A 21038-nucleotide genomic window follows, 5' to 3' on the forward strand; every position below is an offset into this window, starting at 1 on the left:
AATATAACTACTATAATACTGCCTCCTATGTACAAGAATATAACTACTATAATACTGCCTCCTATGTACAGGAATATAACTACTAATACTGCTCCTATGTACAGGAATATAACTACTATAATACTGCTCCTATGTACAAGAATATAACTACTATAATACTGCTCCTATTACAGAATATAACTACTATAATACTGCCTCCTATGTACAAGAATATAACTACTATAATACTGCCTCCTATGTACAAGAATATAACTACTATAATACTGCCTCCTATGTACAAGAATATAACTACTATAATACTGCTCCTATGTACAAGAATATAACTACTATAATACTGCCTCCTATGTACAAGAATATAACTACTATAATACTGCCTCCTATGTACAAGAATATAACTACTATAATACTGCTCCTATGTACAAGAATATAACTACTATAATACTGCTCCTATGTACAAGAATATAACTACTATAATACTGCTCCTATGTACAAGAATATAACTACTATAATACTGCCTCCTATGTACAAGAATATAACTACTATAATACTGCTCCTATGTACAAGAATATAACTACTATAATACTGCCTCCTATGTACAAGAATATAACTACTATAATACTGCTCCTATGTACAAGAATATAACTACTATAATACTGCTCCTATGTACAAGAATATATATCTAACTATAATACTGCTCCTATGTACAGGAATATAACTACTATAATACTGCTCCTATGTACAAGAATATAACTACTATAATACTGCTCCTATGTACAGGAATATAACTACTATAATACTGCTCCTATGTACAAGAATATAAGCTACTATATACTGCCTCCTATGTACAAAGAATATAACTACTATAATACTGCTCCTATGTACAAGAATATAACTACTATAATACTGCTCCTATGTACAAGAATATAACTACTATAATACTGCCTCCTATGTACAAGAATATAACTACTATAATACTGCTCCTATGTACAAGAATATAAACTACTATAATACTGCTCCTATGTACAAGAATATAACTACTATAATACTGCTCCTATGTACAAGAATATAACTACTATAATACTGCCTCCTATGTACAAGAATATAACTACTATAATACTGCTCCTATGTACAAGAATATACTACTATAATACTGCTCCTATGTACAAGAATATACCTACTATAATACTGCTCCTATGTACAAGAATATAACTACTATAATACTGCTCCTATGTACAAGAATATAACTACTATAATACTGCTCCTATGTACAAGAATATAACTACTATAATACTGCTCCTATGTACAAGAATATAACTGCTATAATACTGCTTCCTATGTACAAGAATATAACTACTATAATACTGCTCCTATGTACAAGAATATATCTACTATAATACTGCTCCTATGTACAAGAATATAACTACTATAATACTGCTCCTATGTACAAGAATATAACTGCTATAATACTGCTCCTATGTACAGGAATATAACTACTATAATACTGCTCCTATGTACAGGAATATAACTACTATAATACTGCTCCTATGTACAAGAATATAACTACTATAATACTGCTCCTATATACAAGAATATAACTACTATAATACTGCTCCTATGTACAGGAATATAACTACTATAATACTGCTCCTATGTACAGGAATATAACTACTATAATACTGCCTCCTATGTACAAGAATATAACTACTATAATACTGCCTCCTATGTACAAGAATATAACTACTATAATACTGCTCCTATGTACAGGAATATAACTACTATAATACTGCTCCTATATACAGGAATATAACTACTATAATACTGCTCCTATGTACAAGAATTTAACTACTACAATGGGGGAGCGGGTGGCTGTGGTCCCGAAGTCTGGCGCTATATGCCGTTAATGATATATTGGACCAGTATGCATGTCCCGGACCCTATAGGACGTGCACCGGCAGGAGGCTCACATAACCTCCCAGTTCACTGCTGCAGATCACGTGTTTGATCCGTGTTGTATGATGATTGGCTGTAATGAGGAGCCAACTGGACGGGAGGCTAGCCACGACAGTTCTCAGAGGGACCCCTATGTTACAGTCAGGAGGACACAATGTAACAAAGGGAGGAAGGGAGAAATCGGCACTTCAGCGGAACGTAACGGCGGGAAATTCACCACAAACTGGAAAAGTTCTGCGGGTCCTGAACTAGGGCAACTGCGCTGCTCAGTGCCAGGCGGCTGCCCATACAGCCACTGCCCTCCTAGGGTTATTTTCACCACTTTCCCTGCACTGCGGAGTCCACAGGGTTAACGCAGCACCGTCCCTATAAATATGGAGAAAAATTGGCAGAAAAAGAGCAAATTATACGACGAAATAATGAAAATATCGCCAGCGCCGCGACTGCGACCTCTTGACATAATCCGCACTCAGACCAATGAATATTCATTGCAAAAATCAACTCAAGTAGCTGAAACTGGCGAACGCTACGACCGGCGCCAAAATTATTAACCTCTTCCTCTCAGACAGGAGATACAGCAGGTGGAGCAGAACACAGTGCAGCCTCTGGTCATCTGCACAGAGCAAAACTGGAATCAACTCACTAGAGATCAGCGGCGACATCACTGAGAATGCCGCCTATCCATTCACTAGAGATCAGCGGTGACATCACGGAGAATGCCGCCTATCCACTCACTAGAGATCAGCGGTGACATCACTGAGAATGCTGCCTATCCATTCACTAGAGATCAGCGGTGACATCACTGAGAATGCCGCCTATCCATTCACTAGAGATCAGCGGTGACATCACTGAGAATGCAGCCTATCCATCACTAGAGATCAGCGGTGACATCACTGAGAATGCCGCCTATTCATTCACTAGAGATCAGCGGTGACATCACGGAGAATGCCGCCTATCCATTCACTAGAGATCAGCGGTGACATCACGGAGAATGCCGCCTATTCACTCACTAGAGATCAGCGGTGACATGACTGAGAATGCCGCCTATTCACTCACTAGAGATCAGCGGTGACATGACTGAGAATGCCGCCTATTCACTCACTAGAGATCAGCGGTGACATGACTGAGAATGCCGCCTATTCACTCACTAGAGATCAGCGGTGACATGACTGAGAATGCCGCCTATCCCTTCACTAGAGATCAGCGGTGACATCATGCGATTCCTGAGTGGCCCCGGTCTCCATCTTTACGCCGAGTGGCCCCGGTCTCCATCTTTACGCCGAGTGGCCCCAGTCTCCATCTTTACGCCGAGTGGCCCCAGTCTCCATCTTTACGCCGAGTGGCCCCAGTCTCCATCTTTACGCCGAGTGGCCCCGGTCTCCATCTTTACGCCGAGTGGCCCCGGTCTCCATCTTTACGCCGAGTGGCCCCGGTCTCCATCTTTACGCCGAGTGGCCCCGGTCTCCATCTTTACGCCGAGTGGCCCCGGTCTCCATCTTTACGCCGAGTGGCCCCGGCGTGGTCTCACAATTACAGCCTGCAGGCCCTCAAACCCTCTGACATCTGCAGAACATTGCGCCGCTCGGCAGCAGAACCAGACCGCAGCCGGCAGCACGAGAACCATGAGCAGTCACCATCCCTGCACCTCTCCCCCAGCACTCACCGCTCGTCACATAACTCCCGTACCAAGCACCATTGACTTCTATGGGGTGAGCGGCCGCCCTGAATCGGGGGGTGACAGACCTAGCTACATCCGTGCTCCTAGGGGGCAGCATTCCCTCCCTCACAGGCACCTTTTCAGTATTTTTATAACAGTTAGGGCTCATGCACACGGCCGTTGCCCCACCGAGTACGTATTGCGGCCCGAAATACACGGGGCACCGGCCTATCCCCCCAGCATTCACTTGAATGGGTCTGCAAACCCGGAGATGTGGAAGCACTACGTGGTGTTTCTGGCCATGCCTCCGCACCTACTTTTTTGTGGTGCGGACCATCTGATGCGGATCTGCAATCCGCATGTGGCTGCCCCGCGGTCGATGCCTGTGCATTGCGGATCGCAATTTGCGGTCCGCAGAAGGGGCAAGGAGCCCTTACGTTCGTGGGCATTCCCTTCAATGGGTCCGCAAATCCGGAGATGCGGTACGGAACGGAAGCATGGAATGGAACCCCATGGAAGCACTACGGAGGGCTTCCTGTGGTTCCGTTCCGTGCCTCTGCACCGCAAAAAGATAGAACTTGCTCTATCTTTCTGCGGAACTGACGGATTGCGGACCTATTCAACTTCATTGGGTCCGCGATCTGCATGCGGCTGGCCCACGGTCGGTGCACGTACATTGCGGACTGCAATTTGTGGTCCACAGCACAGGCACGGAGGGGCAACGGTCGTGTGAACGAGCCCTTATGCTGGTTTTCCAGAACCAGCGCCCCCCCCTTGCTATGGCCATGTCTGGTATTGCAGTTTGGCCCAATTCCGGTAACCAGTGGCTTGGACATCTCATTAACCCTTTCTGTGATTGAAATAGATTGCATATCAGACAGATTCCTCAGCAGCAGGAAACCGGTCGGTATTGGCGAGAGTGCAGCCTTTTGGTGGGGGTTATAGATGGCGGAGGTAACTGGCCGATGAGGGCGCCAGTTTAGGAAACACAAATGGCCACCTCACCGCCTCCTTGTATTTTTGGCCGGCCGTGGATCACAATGTCAGAGACCACAGCGGTCCATCGGCCCTTTGCATTAAATGTCTGCGTGACGGTCGGGCGTACGAGCCTCCAGAATCGCCTCCTCTCCTCGCGCACGCCGCGCTCCTTACGTATCCTTTAATCGGTCTATTTCAGATCTTTCCAGCTGCCGGTGATATAAATGGCTGCGGCAAAGCCGAGATCGCCTCCAGGGGGAGGAGAACGTTCCGCGTTCAGGATGATGGGAAATTCACGTTCTGTGCGCGATGTTCACATCCAGCTTCAATCAATCCAGGCGCACAATACATTCACACGTCACTGATCTGCTACAATGTGTCAGTCTGCTGAACAGGATGATACATTGTAACAAACCATCTGCACAGGAGTGAGATCTGTGCGGCTGACATGTACACTGTACCAGCTCCTCAGCTGTGAGAAGTATTAGGTCAGGGCAGTAAACAAGAAGGTCTCCACTCTCCATCAGCAAGCAGAGCTCTTGAAAACAGCCAGGAAGTAAAACAGAAAGACTACTGGACAATTGCAGAGCTTCTGAGCTGAAGCCCCATTTACATAGGACTGCACAATATCCGGGATAGTCACCAGGGCCCTAGACTAGGGGATATGTTAGGAATATTCCTGTCGGATAGATGCTGGGAGTTGTGGTATAATGTAGGATAAAGATGACTGGCGCCAATCATCATGTAATCTATATGTATAAAGGAGGACATATATACAGTGCCTTGCAAAAGTATTCACCCCTTGACTTTTTTATATTTTGTTACATTACAGCCTTAAGTTCAATGTTATGTGATGGATGAGATACAATCGTCTAAGTCGGTGAAGTGAAATGAGAAAAATATATAAATAAAACTATTGTTTAGAAATAGAAATCAGAAAATTGCCCTGTGCGTATGTATTCACCCCCTTTGTTAGGAAGCCCATAAAAAGCTCTGGTGCAGCCGATTTCCTTCAGAAGTCACATAATTAGTGACATGATGTCACCTGTGTGCAATCTGAGTGTCACATGATCTGTCATTACATATACACACCAGAGGCTGCAGCACCTAAGCAAGAGGCATCACTAACCAAACCCTGCCATGAAGACCGAGGAACTCTCCAAACAAGTAAGGGGCAATGTTGTGGAGAAGTACAAAAAAAAATCCAAATCTGTGATGATCCCCAGGAGCAGCATCACATCTATCATAACCAAATAGAAAGTACATGGCACAACAGCAAACCTGCCAAGAGACGGCCGCCCACCAAAACTGACGGACCGGGCAAGGAGAGCATTAATCAGAGAGGCAGCACAGAGACCTAAGGTGACCCTGGAGGAGCTGCAGAGTTCCACAGCAGAGACTGGACTATCTGTACAGAGGACAACAATAAGCCGTACACTCCATAGAGTTGAGCTTTATGGCAGAGCGGCCAGAAGAAGCCATTACTGTCAGATAAAGACAATAAGGCGCGTTGTGAGGTTGTGAAAAGGCCTGTGGGAGACTCCAAAATGTATGGAGGAAGGGGCTCTGGTCTGAGGAGACTCCAAAATGTATGGAGGAAGGGGCTCTGGTCTGAGGAGACTCCAAAAATGTATGGAGGAAGGGGCTCTGGTCTGAGGAGACTCCAAAATGTATGGAGGAAGGGGCTCTGGTCTGAGGAGACTCCAAAAATGTATGGAGGAAGGGGCTCTGGTCTGAGGAGACTCCAAAAATGTATGGAGGAAGGGGCTCTGGTCTGAGGAGACTCCAAAAATGTATGGAGGAAGGGGCTCTGGTCTGAGGAGACTCCAAAAATGTATAGAGGACACCATCCCACAGTGAGACCTGGTGGTGGCAGCATCATACTGGGGGGACTGGGATACTGGTCAGAGCTGAGGGAAAGATGGACGGTGCTAAATACAGGGATATTCCTGAGCAGAACCTGCCCCACTCTGTGCGTGATCTGAGGCTAGGACGGAGGCTCACCTTCCAGCAGGACAATGGCCCAAAACACACGGGACTTGACTGGTTTAAGGGGAAACATGTAAATGTGATGGAACGGCCGAGTCACAGCCCAGATCTCAGTCCAATAGAAGATCTGTGGTCAGACGTAAAGATCGCTGTTCACAAGCGCAAACATCCGACCTGAAGGAGCCGGAGCCGTTCTGCAAGGAGGAACGGGCACAAATCCCAGCGGTCAGATGTGGAGACTGCTCCTAGAGACTTATCCAGAGCGACTTGGAGCTGTGATTGCCGCAAATGGGCCTCTACAAAGTACTGACTGTAGGGGGTGAATAGTTCTGCACATTGACCTTTTCTGTTATTTTGTCCTATTTGTTGTTTGCTTCACAATAAAATAAAAATCTTCAAAGTTGTCGTCGTGTTCTGTAATTACATGATGCGAATCCTCAAACAATCCATGTTACTTCCAGGTTGTGAGGCACCAAAATACGTATAAAGTCATGGGGTGTGAATACTTTTGCAAGGCACTGTATGTGTGTATCTATGTTTCGCGATCACTCAAAAACACAACCATCGATTTCAACGACACTTGGTATACACATCCCTTGCTACCTGGACATCTTGTGGGGGTCCTCCGCCCCTACACAGCAGCTGCATGGAGTCTGTTTGCTCCGACTGTTTTTGCTGCACACATTTTGCTCTGTAACTCAAAAACTCATCGATCAATTTCTACTAAGCTTGGTGACATATCACTTACTATCTGGGAAAGAGTACTGTGGAGGTGACATGCCGGTACACAAGGAGTTTGTCTGTCCGTCTGTCTGTTCTTTATGCGTGACCAAACTACTGAACCGATCTTCACCAAATTTGGCACACGGGTACATCAGGTGTCCGGGAAGGTTTTAGACCGGGCCTCAGCTCTCTAGGATTTACTGTTCCTGAGATATTACCCAAAAATAACCTGCATTAGCCAATACAAGCCTGCAAGTCTTTCACTCATATCCCAACTGCCATACCCACGGTCACATGACCCTTATCAGCCAATAGAAGAGCACAGGCCCTTAGTCTCCACATACACACAGTTTTACTTCAGCTTTACATAACAACCCAGCCATTTTTCTTCACTGCTGTAGGTCCGCTTTAGGCTAGGGCTGCACGACACATAGGGCACAACTACGCTGCTACATGTGTCACGCAACAATTTTTATAATGATAGTCTATGGCGTTGCACTGCGACATGTGACATACTGTGACAGTTCCATCTTACACCGTCATGTAGCAGTCGCATGTCACATGTCGCAGTGCAACACCATAGACTATCATTATAAAAATTGTTGGGACAAAGTGTCGCGCAACACATGTTGTCGTGTAGCCCCAGCATTAAGGGGGCGCTGTATAGGTCACTGTTTAGGGGGCGGGCCCCTGTGGAGGTCACTGTCAAGGGAGTGGGCTGTTGTGGAGGTCCCATTTTAAGGTGGGGGGTCAGCGTTAAGGGGGTGGGGTGCTGTAGAGGTCACTGTTATGGGGGTTACTGTCGAAATCTTTTACCGACACACAAACATTAAATGAACTAGATGACCTATACCCGAGCGAAGCCGCGTCCTTCTGCTGGTGTAATATGATGTCATGACCCGGGGCCACACCCGCCCTGCGCAGATATCCCCCTCTAGAGGCCACTGATCGCCCCCTCCCCCGCGCATACAACAGGCGACATCCCAGCTTCAGCTCCAAGGCCAGGAAACATGAAAGCAGAAGGCGGCGTAAATATTTAATGCGCCATGGCGCTCGCCGTGTATCGCGTCTCCAGTTCAGCGCTGACATGAATTGAAATCACAGCTCTCAGTGCCGCCCTGAAGAGGAAATCACGCTGCCATTAACCCTTCCTTGGGTGGACGGGTTTCTGCATAAGGTGTCCGCCGCCCTCTTACAGGTCACATGATCCAGATCCGATCCTCCCCGATACTGGGGTCACTGCACCCAGACGGCGGATACCAGAGAACAGCAGCAGGCACAGAGGCCGCCTCCACATCCTACACACAGCGGCGGCCATGATGGCACCACTGCGGGTACAGGACGTTTGGCCTGAGAACTACTACGCTCATCAGACCAGCAGAGGTCACAGCACCACCTATCCAGTAAATATCCTCCCCTGAGGTGCGATACCCCCCTCCCCCGCCATACAGAATTCATTTCTATGTCATTTAGGAAATTAAATCTCAGGAACACAAAATGGCGCAGACATAGTAATCCGACCGGTGCCGCCATTATTTCACAAGGCTTTCTCATGGCATTAGGACAGCAGGAACGGATGAGTTCACCCCACGGCGCGATGTGCCCTGCTGCGGTCAGAAAGCGCAGATTAGACACACAAAAACACGGACGTGGGATGAGATGCGCAGAAAATCTCACCACAAAGGAATAACTACTGCGAGTCTGAACTGTGCACAGAGCGAGCGCCTCGAGGCTTTACATAAGTCTCAGTGCTGAGCGTCTCCGGCGCACGCCGACAGACCGCAGCCAGAAAAGTCACCAGACCCCCGATGACACGGCCGAAGGAAGGACGGTCACCGACTGTCCCAGGTCATGTGACTCCACCAATGGCGCAGCTGTAAAAGTACTGTCATACATGTGACACTGTAGGGATGGGGTATCAGTAAGTTTAGATGGGGCTAGGATGTTGGGGTGTCAGCGGGCGTACATGGTGTCAGCGGGCGTACGGGGTGTCAGCGGGCGTACGGGGTGTCAGCGGGCGTACGGGGTGTCAGCGGGCGTACGGGGTGTCAGCGGGCGTACGGGGTGTCAGCGGGCGTACGGGGTGTCAGCGGGCGTACGGGGTGTCAGCGGGCGTACATGGTGTCAGCGGGCGTACATGGTGTCGGGGTGTCAGTGGGTGTACATGGTGTTGGGGGTGTCAGCGGGCGTACATGGTGTCAGCGGGCGTACATGGTGTCAGCGGCGTACATGGTGTTGGGGTGTCAGCGGGTGTACATGGTGTTGGGGTGTCAGCGGGTGTACATGGTGTAGGGGTGTCAGCGGGTGTACATGGTGTTGGGGTGTCAGCGGTGTACATGGTGTTGGGGTGTCAGCGGGCGTACATGGTGTCGGGGTGTCAGCGGGTGTACATGGTGTCGGGGTGTCAGCGGGCGTACATGGTGTCGGGGTGTCAGCGGGCGTACATGGTGTCGGGGTGTCAGCGGGCGTACATGGTGTTGGGGTGTCAGCAGGCGTACATGGTGTCGGGGTGTCAGCGGGTGTACATGGTGTTGGGGTGTCAGCGGGTGTACATGGTGTTGGGGTGTCAGCGGGCGTACATGGTGTTGGGGTGTCAGCAGGCGTACATGGTGTTGGGGTGTCAGCGGGTGTACATGGTGTTGGGGTGTCAGCGGGTGTACATGGTGTTGGGGTGTCAGCGGGCGTACATGGTGTTGGGGTGTCAGCGGGCGTACATGGTGTTGGGGTGTCAGCAGGCGTACATGGTGTTGGGGTGTCAGCGGGTGTACATGGTGTTGGGGTGTCAGCGGGCGTACATGGTGTTGGGGTGTCAGCAGGCGTACATGGTGTCGGGGTGTCAGCGGGTGTACATGGTGTTGGGGTGTCAGTGGGTGTACATGGTGTTGGGGTGTCAGCGGGCGTACATGGTGTTGGGGTGTCAGCGGGCGTACATGGTGTTGGGGTGTCAGCGGGCGTACATGGTGTTGGGGTGTCAGCGGGCGTACATGGTGTTGGGGTGTCAGCAGGCGTACATGGTGTTGGGGTGTCAGCAGGCGTACATGGTGTTGGGGTGTCAGCAGGCGTACATGGTGTTGGGGTGTCAGCGGGCGTACATGGTGTTGGGGTGTCAGCAGGCGTACATGGTGTTGGGGTGTCAGCGGGCGTACATGGTGTTGGGGTGTCAGCGGGCGTACATGGTGTTGGGGTGTCAGCGGGCGTACATGGTGTTGGGGTGTCAGCGGGCGTACATGGTGTTGGGGTGTCAGCGGGCGTACATGGTGTTGGGGTGTCAGCAGGCGTACATGGTGTTGGGGTGTCAGCGGGGTTAGATGGTGTTGGGGTGTCAGCGGGGTTAGATGGTGTTGGGGTGTCAGCGGGGTTAGATGGTGTTGGGGTGTCAGCGGGTGTACATGGTGTTGGGGTGTCAGCGGGCGTACATGGTGTTGGGGTGTCAGCGGGTGTACATGGTGTTGGGGTGTCAGCGGGCGTACATGGTGTTGGGGTGTCGCTGGCTCTCTCCCTCCTCAATGTTTCCTTTTCACTTGCCGTTTTGTTCCATCTTTGTCATTTTCCCATTTCTCTGGCGTTTCCATGGTAACCCTTGCAGCGTGCGTGCACATGAAAGGACCCGTAAATGGGGCTGTTTTTTTATGTTCTGGCTCTGAGAAATTATCCTCTTAAAGGGGCTGCGCTCCCTCCGCCTGCCCGGCCTGTGCTTACAGCGGGGTCTGCGCAGATGGACTGGGGGGGAGAAGTGTCAGCTCTGGGGACGACAGCTCCTATTTGGGGTCAGCACCCGAGAGATGGAAGAGACATCCACACAATCGCTGTACAGACGCCAGCTCGGGCTGGAGCGGACACGGCGCACACATGGTTAATGAGAAGGCATCGCCCCCCCCTGCAGGACCCCCAGACTGACCTTTCGCCTGACTCCACATCCCCATCATCTCCTCCGAGCTCTGCGGGCCGCAGCTCCAGCGCACAGCTGTGGAGGGCTGTGTGTGCTGCAGAACAGACTGCCTCTTCTGAGCGCCGAGCGGCCGGGCCCACACAGACCCCCAGCCAGGCAGCGCGTGTCCCCCCATCACATCAGGGCAGCAGTTCAGCCGGAACTCATGGGTCAGGAGGACGGGTCTCCCCATATGCCGGGTGTAATGCAGACTATGAGACATTGTATGCAGCCTGCCCTGTGTGCTGTCCCTTCTGTCCCCCCCCAATATACACACAGTGTACAAATATACATTACAGTGCCCTCCGGTCACCGGCATCTGGTGCCAGGAGATCTGTGGTGACACCTTCGTCGCACCCCGAAAAACAACCAGAGCCCTGCTGCCTGTGACGGTGGAGGCGAAAATGATTGCAGTGTATCAGGGAATTGCTATTCATGCAACTACCTAATAGTAATTACTTACTCTTATAGCTGAGCTGCCGACATCTCCCGCTGAGCTGGTAACACCAACCCCGCCGAGCTGGTAACATCCCCCCCTGAGCTGCCTGCATCCCCCCTACGCTGGTAACATCCCCCCTGAGCTGGTAACATCCCCCCCCTAAACTGGTAACCTCCCCCCTGAGCTGCCGTCACCCCCCCCCCCCCCCCGAGCTGTCGACTTCCCCCCCAGAGCTGCCGACATCCCCCGCTGAGCTGTCGGCTTCCCCCCCAGAGCTGCCGGCATAACCCGCTGAGCTGGTAACATCCCCCCCCCTAAACTGGTAACCTCCCCCCTGAGCTGCCGGCACCCCCCCCTGAGCTGCCGGCATCACCCGCTGAGCTGCCGGCATCCCCCCCTGAGCTGCCGACATCACCCGCTGAGCTGCCGGCATCCCCCCCTGAGCTGCCGGCATCCCCCCCCCCTCCCCGCCGAGCTGCCGACATCCCCCGCTGAACTGCCGGCATCACCCGCTGAGCTGCCGACATCCCCCCCATAGCTGCCGGCACCCCCCCAGAGCTGCCGGCACCCCCCGCTGAGCTGCCGGCACCCCCCCTGAGCTGCCGGCATCACCCGCCGAGCTGCCGACATCCCCCGCCGAGCTGCCGACATCCCCCCCAGAGCTGCCGACATCCCCCCCAGAGCTGCCGACATCCCCCCCAGAGCTGCCGACATCCCCCCCAGAGCTGCCGACATCCCCCCCAGAGCTGCCGACATCCCCCCCCCCCCTGAGCACCGACATCACTGGATAAATCCACACACTGTCCAATCCTGGTAACACTCAGACTGAACTATAGACCAGTGATGGATCCTCAGCACAGAAACAGTGTGACAAGCACTCCAGCTGTGAATCTGCTGCCGGTGACGCCCCGCACCGGGATATCCCTTCACCTCCACATGTTCTGTGACTGGAGACGTAGCCGCCATTTGTGTACATGTGGACCGGCCCAGCAAGCACCACTTAAAGGGCCAGCGACTCCTGTAATAAAGATTCATCCTTGTGTTCTTGTTCACACCCAGGGGATGAAACCCATCATGTTCTCGCCCTGCTCACAGAGCTGAGGGTTTATTACAATGTATCCGTGTGGATAACCCCCAGCATCACACATCTCTCTCCATTCCTGGACGCCAGGCTGACACCACTTGCCTGCACTGATACACTGTGGCAAACCTTCAGAACTACAAAGGAGGAGACCCAACTGTGCTGCACCTGTGTTCATCTCCGTCGATACACTGTAACGAGCACATCAGCTGTGTGATCACGAACCCACAGGCTTTCAGTGACTGGATGTCAACAAAGACGTTCCATTCCCTGACAGCAAGCAGAGGTCTTGAAAACACAGTGATGACACTTCATATACACAGGACTGCATTGGTCCTTTAAGAGATTTCCCTCTAAACAGAGCAGTGAACTGCGGCGCGCACGGAGGCGCTCCACGTCTCTCCCGCCGCAGCGTTTCCCGCTTTCTACTTTCCACCTTCTCGGCTCTAACAGGTTCTCCGATAATGACCGTAATACGTGAAATTAAATCCACTCAAAAAACATAAGGGGGGGGGGGGGGGGGCGGCGCAGACTTAATTCCACAGCTTTTGCTCGTCTTCCTGTAAGGGTCCATTCACACATCCGCAAGACACGGACACCGGCCATGTGCGATCCGTATTTTGTACTTTAATAGAAATGCCTTTTATTGTCAGTTTCTGCAGACAATAGGATAAGTTCTATTTTTTGCGGAACGGAAGTGCGGATGCGGACAGCGTTGCTGAACGAATCCGGCGTCCTCCATTGTAAGATGTCGCAGGTGGGGAGGGACGACATGCAGCCGCAGTTGGGGGGAATTTATAGCAGAGATTACATATACAGCAGAAGAGCGGAGCCGTAAAATGATGAAAATCATTAAAACCACATAAAACCAAACTCATCTGCATCTGGCTAATTAGAGACAAGCGATCCGAAACATCAGCTGATAACAGAGACAATAAACACCTCCTTCAAGATAAGAGCAGAAACAAGCGGCGCTAGATCAGAGACCAACACTGATCAATTACCAATAATCCGCCAATATCAGCACTGACTGTACTGATCCCGAGTTACATCCCGTATTATACTCCAGAGCTGCACTCACTATTCTGCTGGTGCAGTCACTGTGTACTTACATTACTTATCCTGTACTGATCCTGAGTTACATCCTGTATTATACTGCAGAGCTGCACTCACTATTCTGCTGGTGCAGTCGCTGTGTACATACATTACTTATCCTGTACTGATCCTGAGTTACATCCTGTATTATACTCCAGAGCTGCACTCACTATTCTGCTGGTGCAGTCACTGTGTACATACATTACTTATCCTGCACTGATCCTGAGTTACATCCTGTATTACACTCCAGAGCTGCACTCACTATTCTGCTGGTGCAGTCACTGTGTACTTACATTACTTATCCTGTACAGATCCTGGGTTACATCCTGTATTATACTCCAGAGCTGCACTCACTATTCTGCTGGTGCAGTCACTGTGTACATACATTACTTATCCTGTACTGATCCTGAGTTACATCCTGTATTATACTGCAGAGCTGCACTCACTATTCTGCTGGTGCAGTCGCTGTGTACATACATTACTTATCCTGCACTGATCCTGAGTTACATCCTGTATTACACTCCAGAGCTGCACTCACTATTCTGCTGGTGCAGTCACTGTGTACATACATTACTTATCCTGTACTGATCCTGAGTTACATCCTGTATTATACTCCAGAGCTGCACTCACTATTCTGCTGGTGCAGTCACTGTGTACATACATTACTTATCCTGTACTGATCCTGAGTTACATCCTGTATTATACTCCAGAGCTGCACTCACTATTCTGCTGGTACAGTCACTGTGCACATACATTACTTATCCTGTACTGATCCTGAGTTACATCCTGTATTATACTCCAGAGCTGCACTCACTATTCTGCTGGTACAGTCACTGTGTACATACATTACTTATCCTGTACTGATCCTGAGTTACATCCTGTATTATACTCCGGAGCTGCACTCACTATTCTGCTGGTGGAGCCACTGTGTACATACATTACTTATCCTGTACTGATCCTGAGTTACATCCTGTATTATACTCCAGAGCTGCACTCACTATTCTGCTGGCGCAGTCACTGTGTACATACATTACTTATCCTGTACTGATCCTGAGTTACATCCTGTATTATACTCCAGAGCTGCACTCACTATTCTGCTGGTGCAGTCACTGTGTACATACATCACTTATCCTGCACTGATCCTGAGTTATATCCTGTATTATACTCCAGAGCTGCACTCACTATTCTGCTGGTGCAGTCACTGTGTACATACATTACTTATCCTGTACTGATCCTGAGTTACATCCTGTATTATACTCCAGAGCTGCGCTCACTGTTCTGCTGGAGCAGTCACCGTGTACATACATTACTTATCCTGTACTGATCCTGAGTTACATCCTGTATTATACTCCAGAGCTGCACTCACTATTCTGCTGGTGCAGTCACTGTGCACATACATTACTTATCCTGTACTGATCCTGAGTTACATCCTGTATTACACTCCAGAGCTGCACTCACTATTCTGCTGGTGCAGTCACTGTGTACATACATCACTTATCCTGCACTGATCCTGAGTTATATCCTGTATTATACTCCAGAGCTGCACTCACTATTCTGCTGGTGCAGTCACTGTGTACATACATTACTTATCCTGTACTGATCCTGAGTTACATCCTGTATTATACTCCAGAGCTACGCTCACTGTTCTGCTGGTGCAGTCACCGTGTACATACATTACTTATCCTGTACTGATCCTGAGTTACATCCTGTATTATACTCCAGAGCTGCACTCACTATTCTGCTGGTGCAGTCACTGTGCACATACATTACTTATCCTGTACTGATCCGGAGTTACATCCTGTATTATACTCCAGAGCTGCGCTCACTATTCTGCTGGTGCAGTCACTGTGTACATTACATTACTGATCCTGTACCGATCCTGAGTTACATCCTGTATTACACTCCAGAGCTGCACTCACTATTCTGCTGGTGGAGTCACTGTGTACATACATTACTTATCCTGTACTGATCCCGAGTTACATCCTGTATTACACTCCAGAGCTGCACTCACTATTCTGCTGGTGGAGTCACTGTGTACATACATTACTTATCCTGTACTGATCCCGAGTTACATCCTGTATTACACTCCAGAGCTGCACTCACTATTCTGCTTGTGCAGTCACTGTGTACATACATTACTTATCCTGTACTGATCCTGAGTTACATCCTGTATTACACTCCAGAGCTGCACTCACTATTCTGCTGGTACAGTCACTGTGTACATACATTACTTATCCTGTACTGATCCTGAGTTACATCCTGTATTATACTCCAGAGCTGCACTCACTATTCTGCTGGTGGAGTCCTCTGCTCCCCTGTATCTATACTCTTGGGGTAAATTCCATTGGTGTCTGTTTTCAAGCTTGTTGACTGTATCCAAAAACAACCAGCAGAATAATGAGTGCAGCTGTGGAGTATAATACAGACTGTTATGTATATACCCAGTGGCTCGGTATGTGTCCCTTTATATAGGGGGGCTGCACCTCCTCTCTCCTGCCATTAGTACAGCGATGAGGCAGGAGGCATGGCGCGCCTCACTCTGCAGACGGTTGTGTGTTGTCAGAGTGTTGTCGGGGTCAGGGACGCCTCCCATGTCAGCACCTGGGGGGCTCAGGGGTCTCTGTCAGGGGGGGACATCAGCGGCTCCAGGAGCTAAAAATAATCTCAGAGCGAAACGTCGAGAAAACCGCTGCACGAAAGACACAAGAATTATCGCCAAGGAGCGCAGGAGAAGCACAAACGAGAGGCGCGGTGCAGGAGAACCTGGACATAAACGGCGTTGTCAGAAATCGCCACTGTTGTCAGACCTCGCCTGAGGTACGCAGCCCCCGTCACAGCGATTCTGTGGCAGCAAGCACATGTCTGCACCGTGTGAATACACCTCTAGGGAAATGATGAGGACTGGAATGACGCGGCTGTCGGGGGTCATTCTCCGTCTCCTCCGCAGACAGATCCGGCACAGCTGGGTCCTGACCACTTATCACAGACAAATACTTCTCATTCCTGGAATACCGCCACCGACCTGAGCGCCAAACCTGTCACCAAGTCATAGCGTCATGTTATGTGATGACCCCCTATAGACCCCACAGAGGCCGCGTCGTCACTGCTCTGGTTATCACTGGGTTAATATACACAATGGTTCATCTGCAGCACTCCGCTATCTGATAGCAATGCTCATCCTAAGCTTTCTGGTTCATGAATGGAGTTCCAAAACTGCATATAAAACTTACACTCCTGTTTTCATGAGCCGGCTGTAACGGGACAGGCCAGGGCGCAACCGGACAGGCCAGGGCGCAACCGGACAGGCCAGGGCGCAACCGGACAGGCCAGGGCGCAACCGGACAGGCCAGGGCAATTATTACATACGGCTGTGTACCGCACACTCTGGTGTATTATAGATTGCGGTATTATACACGTGTCCTGTACATTATTACATACGGCTGTGTACCGCACACTCTGGTGTATTACAGATTGCGGTATTATACACGTGTCCTGTACATTATTACATAAGGCTGTGTATCGCACACTCTGGTGTATTATAGATTGCGGTATTATACACGTGTCCTGTACATTATTACATACGGCTGTGTACCGCACACTCTGGTGTATTATACACGCGTCCTGTACATTATTACATAAGGCTGTGTACCGCACACTCTGGTGTATTACAGATGGCGGTATTATACACGTGTCCTGTACATTATTACATACGGCTGTGTACCGCACACTCTGGTGTACCACACGTCACAGCTGCCCATTTCCCCCGCTCTCGTGTTGTGCAGCTGCCGTCCAGTTACAAAGCTCTGCAGCTGATTGATTCTCAGCATTAATAGAGCAGCAGCGTCTCCGGGGATCGGCCATTGTTCCCTGCCCCCACCGCCTCCAGCCGTAATATACCGCTGTGTGCCGCCCAACATGTGGACAGGTGTGGCAGGAGGGCGACTACCACCATTAGAGATGAGCGAATGCCATATTGTGAAAATCGTTCACGCTTCGTTTGATAGTAAATGCTAAATTGCGTTATAGATTCCGTTACCACGGACCATGACACAATTGTATGACGGCATGCCTTCAGAGGACTCCCCTCCATAACAGAAACGGGACGGATCCGTTCTGCAGCCCATAGACTTCTATTATGACGCCCCCCGATCCTCTTTGCTCTCCCCAAGACGCCCCCCGATCCTCTGGGCTCTCCCCAAGACGCCCCCCGATCCTCTGGGCTCTCCCTAAGACGCCCCCTGATCCTCTGGACTCTCCCTAAGACGCCCCCTGATCCTCTGGGCTCTCCCCAAGACGCCCCCCGATCCTCTGGGCTCTCCCCAAGACGCCCCCCGATCCTCTGGGCTCTCCCCAAGACGCCCCCCGATCCTCTGGGCTCTCCCCAAGACGCCCCCCGATCCTCTGGACTCTCCCTAAGACGCCCCCTGATCCTCTGGGCTCTCCCTAAGACGCCCCCTGATCCTCTGGGCTCTCCCTAAGACGCCCCCCGATCCTCTGGGCTCTCCCTAAGACGCCCCTCGATCCTCTGGGCTCTCCCTAAGACGCCCCCCGATCCTCTGGGCTCTCCCTAAGACGCCCTCCGATCCTCTGGGCTCTCCCTAAGACGCCCTCCGATCCCCTGGGCTCTCCCCAAGACGCCCCCCGATCCTCTGGGCTCTCCCTAAGACGCCCCTCGATCCTCTGGGCTCTCCCTAAGACGCCCCCCGATCCTCTGGGCTCTCCCTAAGACGCCCTCCGATCCTCTGGGCTCTCCCTAAGACGCCCTCCGATCCTCTGGGCTCTCCCTAAGACGCCCTCCGATCCTCTGGGCTCTCCCCAAGACGCCCCCCGATCCTCTGGACTCTCCCTAAGACGCCCCCTGATCCTCTGGGCTCTCCCCAAGACGCCCCCCGATCCTCTGGACTCTCCCTAAGACGCCCCCTGATCCTCTGGGCTCTCCCTAAGACGCCCCCTGATCCTCTGGGCTCTCCCTAAGACGCCCCCCGATATCCTCTGGACTCTCCCTAAGACGCCCCCCGATCCTCTGGGCTCTCCCTAAGACGCCCCCCGATATCCTCTGGACTCTCCCTAAGACGCCCCCCGATCCTCTGGGCTCTCCCTAAGATGACCTGCGCTGACCCCAGAGACGCTGAGGTTAATGACCCCCTTCCGGACCATCATCTTTGGCACGGACACGACAATTCAGCATCTCTGAGAACCAGAGTCATCTCGGGGCTTCAAGTGCTGAAACCGAACACTGCAAAGGCCTAATAGTTCTCACAGCTGAGGGTTCGCTGCACTGGGATGAGGTCTCTACCACTGCTGCCTACAGCTGAATATGACCTGCACTGATACAGTGTAACAAGCCTGCAGCTGTGAGAGCAAGACTAGGGCAGGATGTAAAGAAATACTGTGAATCCAGTAACAATTTCTGGAAAAGCTGAGTGACAACCCTCCCATAGACGCCTTCACAGCTGACAGAGGTTGTCACACAGCTTTCCTACTCTCCTGACAAGAAACATAAGGAACGCTGGCATTCAGACAGGAAAAGCTGGGTGACAGCTGCCTCCTGCGTGTGAAGGGGTTAATCCTGAGTGCGCAGCAGGTTGTGCGAGGACAGCGCGGCCGTCCATCACGTATGTGACGTGTGCAGTGACCAGGACAAGATCTCATTGTGTCCAGTCCCTAACTGGTGTCCAGTTCCCACTCCCCCGATTCATACAAATCACCGATTGCTGGCTCCATCCGACGAAACTGGCCGCGGGAAGAGACGGCGGGATGTCCTGCACGTACCGGAGCCGCCTCCAGCACGGGGACTTAACATTCCACTCAGAGCTCGCTGGGCCTCCTGCAAGGAAAACAACCGCTAATGGCCGCCACAGGGGCGGTGTTGGTGGTAATTCGCACCATGCGGCAATTCTGCCTCACAGAGTCCTTGACCATAGCAGTACCGGTTTTCACGCCAAACAGGTAGCAAGCCTTCATCCAGATACAAGGCTCCCAGATCCCAGCACACAGACATGGCTTCTGAGCCCAGCTGCCTATTTAAGGACAGCCAGGTGCTGCCAAAACCTGGAGCGGCACTTAAAATCCGGTCAAGTATTTGACCTCACCTGGCTGTAAATCAGCCCAGCCAAACATGCTGAGAGGAAAATACCTGTTTTCTCAGACCAAACCTCTCACTGTGTCACAGAAGGTACAAGGAATCATCGTGGATGATGGGTACGTGTCACCGAGGTTCCTGGCCTTGGTGGAATAAGAGAAGGTTTTTATGTGTCAGCAGCAGTTGCTGTTTGACACCTTGTACTTAGCATGGCTATAATAGCTGATCCGGGATGGCTCTTACTGGGAGTAGTCAAAGTGCTGGGTGGGTGACTGCTCCCCACGTTCCAGGCCGGGTTTTGCCAGGCATAAAAGCAGCCAGCACTGCCAGGTGGAGAGGAGTACCTCCGTCTGACAGTGGAGCTCAGGAGGTCTGTGTGCTGGGATCTGAGGCCTGTGCTGGGCTGGAGAGCGGAGACCCGTGTCCGGGGAACAGGCCGCCTTAAGCCTGTATTTGAACTTTCTGAGGCAGAACTGCCACCGAGGTGACTTTAGTTTTATTAACTTGCCATTGGGTGTGAAGTAACCCCGACACTGCCAAAGTGAAGCTTTGTTTTTGGCACCATGTGTGAACAAACACTGAAGTTTGACTTACCAATTTTTATTTTGCCTCTGTACTGCGCCCGCTTATCCTACTACCAAGTCAAAAAGTGAGTGGGCCAGTCCTATAGTATTGATACCCAAACCGGATGGGACGTTACGGTCCTGTAACGATTTTCTTAAACTGGACGAGATTTCCAAGTTCGATGCGTATCCCATGCCCCGGGTGGATGAGCTCATTGAAAAGTTAGGACAAGCAGGTATTTTTCTGTTTTGGATCTCACCAATGGGTACTGGCAGGTGCCCTTAACAGAGGCTGCCAAAGAGAAAACGGCCTTCATCACCCCTGAGGGGCTGTATCACTATAAGGTGTTACCCTTTGGTCTGCATGGCGCCCCTCACGACTTATGGACATTGTGCTTCGTCCACATCGGCTTACCTGGACGATATAGTCATCCACAGTACCGACTGGGAAAGTCACCTACCCAAAGTGCAGGCCGTAGTGGACGCCCTTCGGAAGGCTGGACTAGCAGCTAACCCCAAAAAATGTGCAATAGGGTTAGAAGAGACTAAGTAC

This window comes from Bufo gargarizans, chromosome 6 (assembly GCF_014858855.1).
Source record: "Bufo gargarizans isolate SCDJY-AF-19 chromosome 6, ASM1485885v1, whole genome shotgun sequence".
Lineage (NCBI taxonomy): Eukaryota > Metazoa > Chordata > Amphibia > Anura > Bufonidae > Bufo > Bufo gargarizans.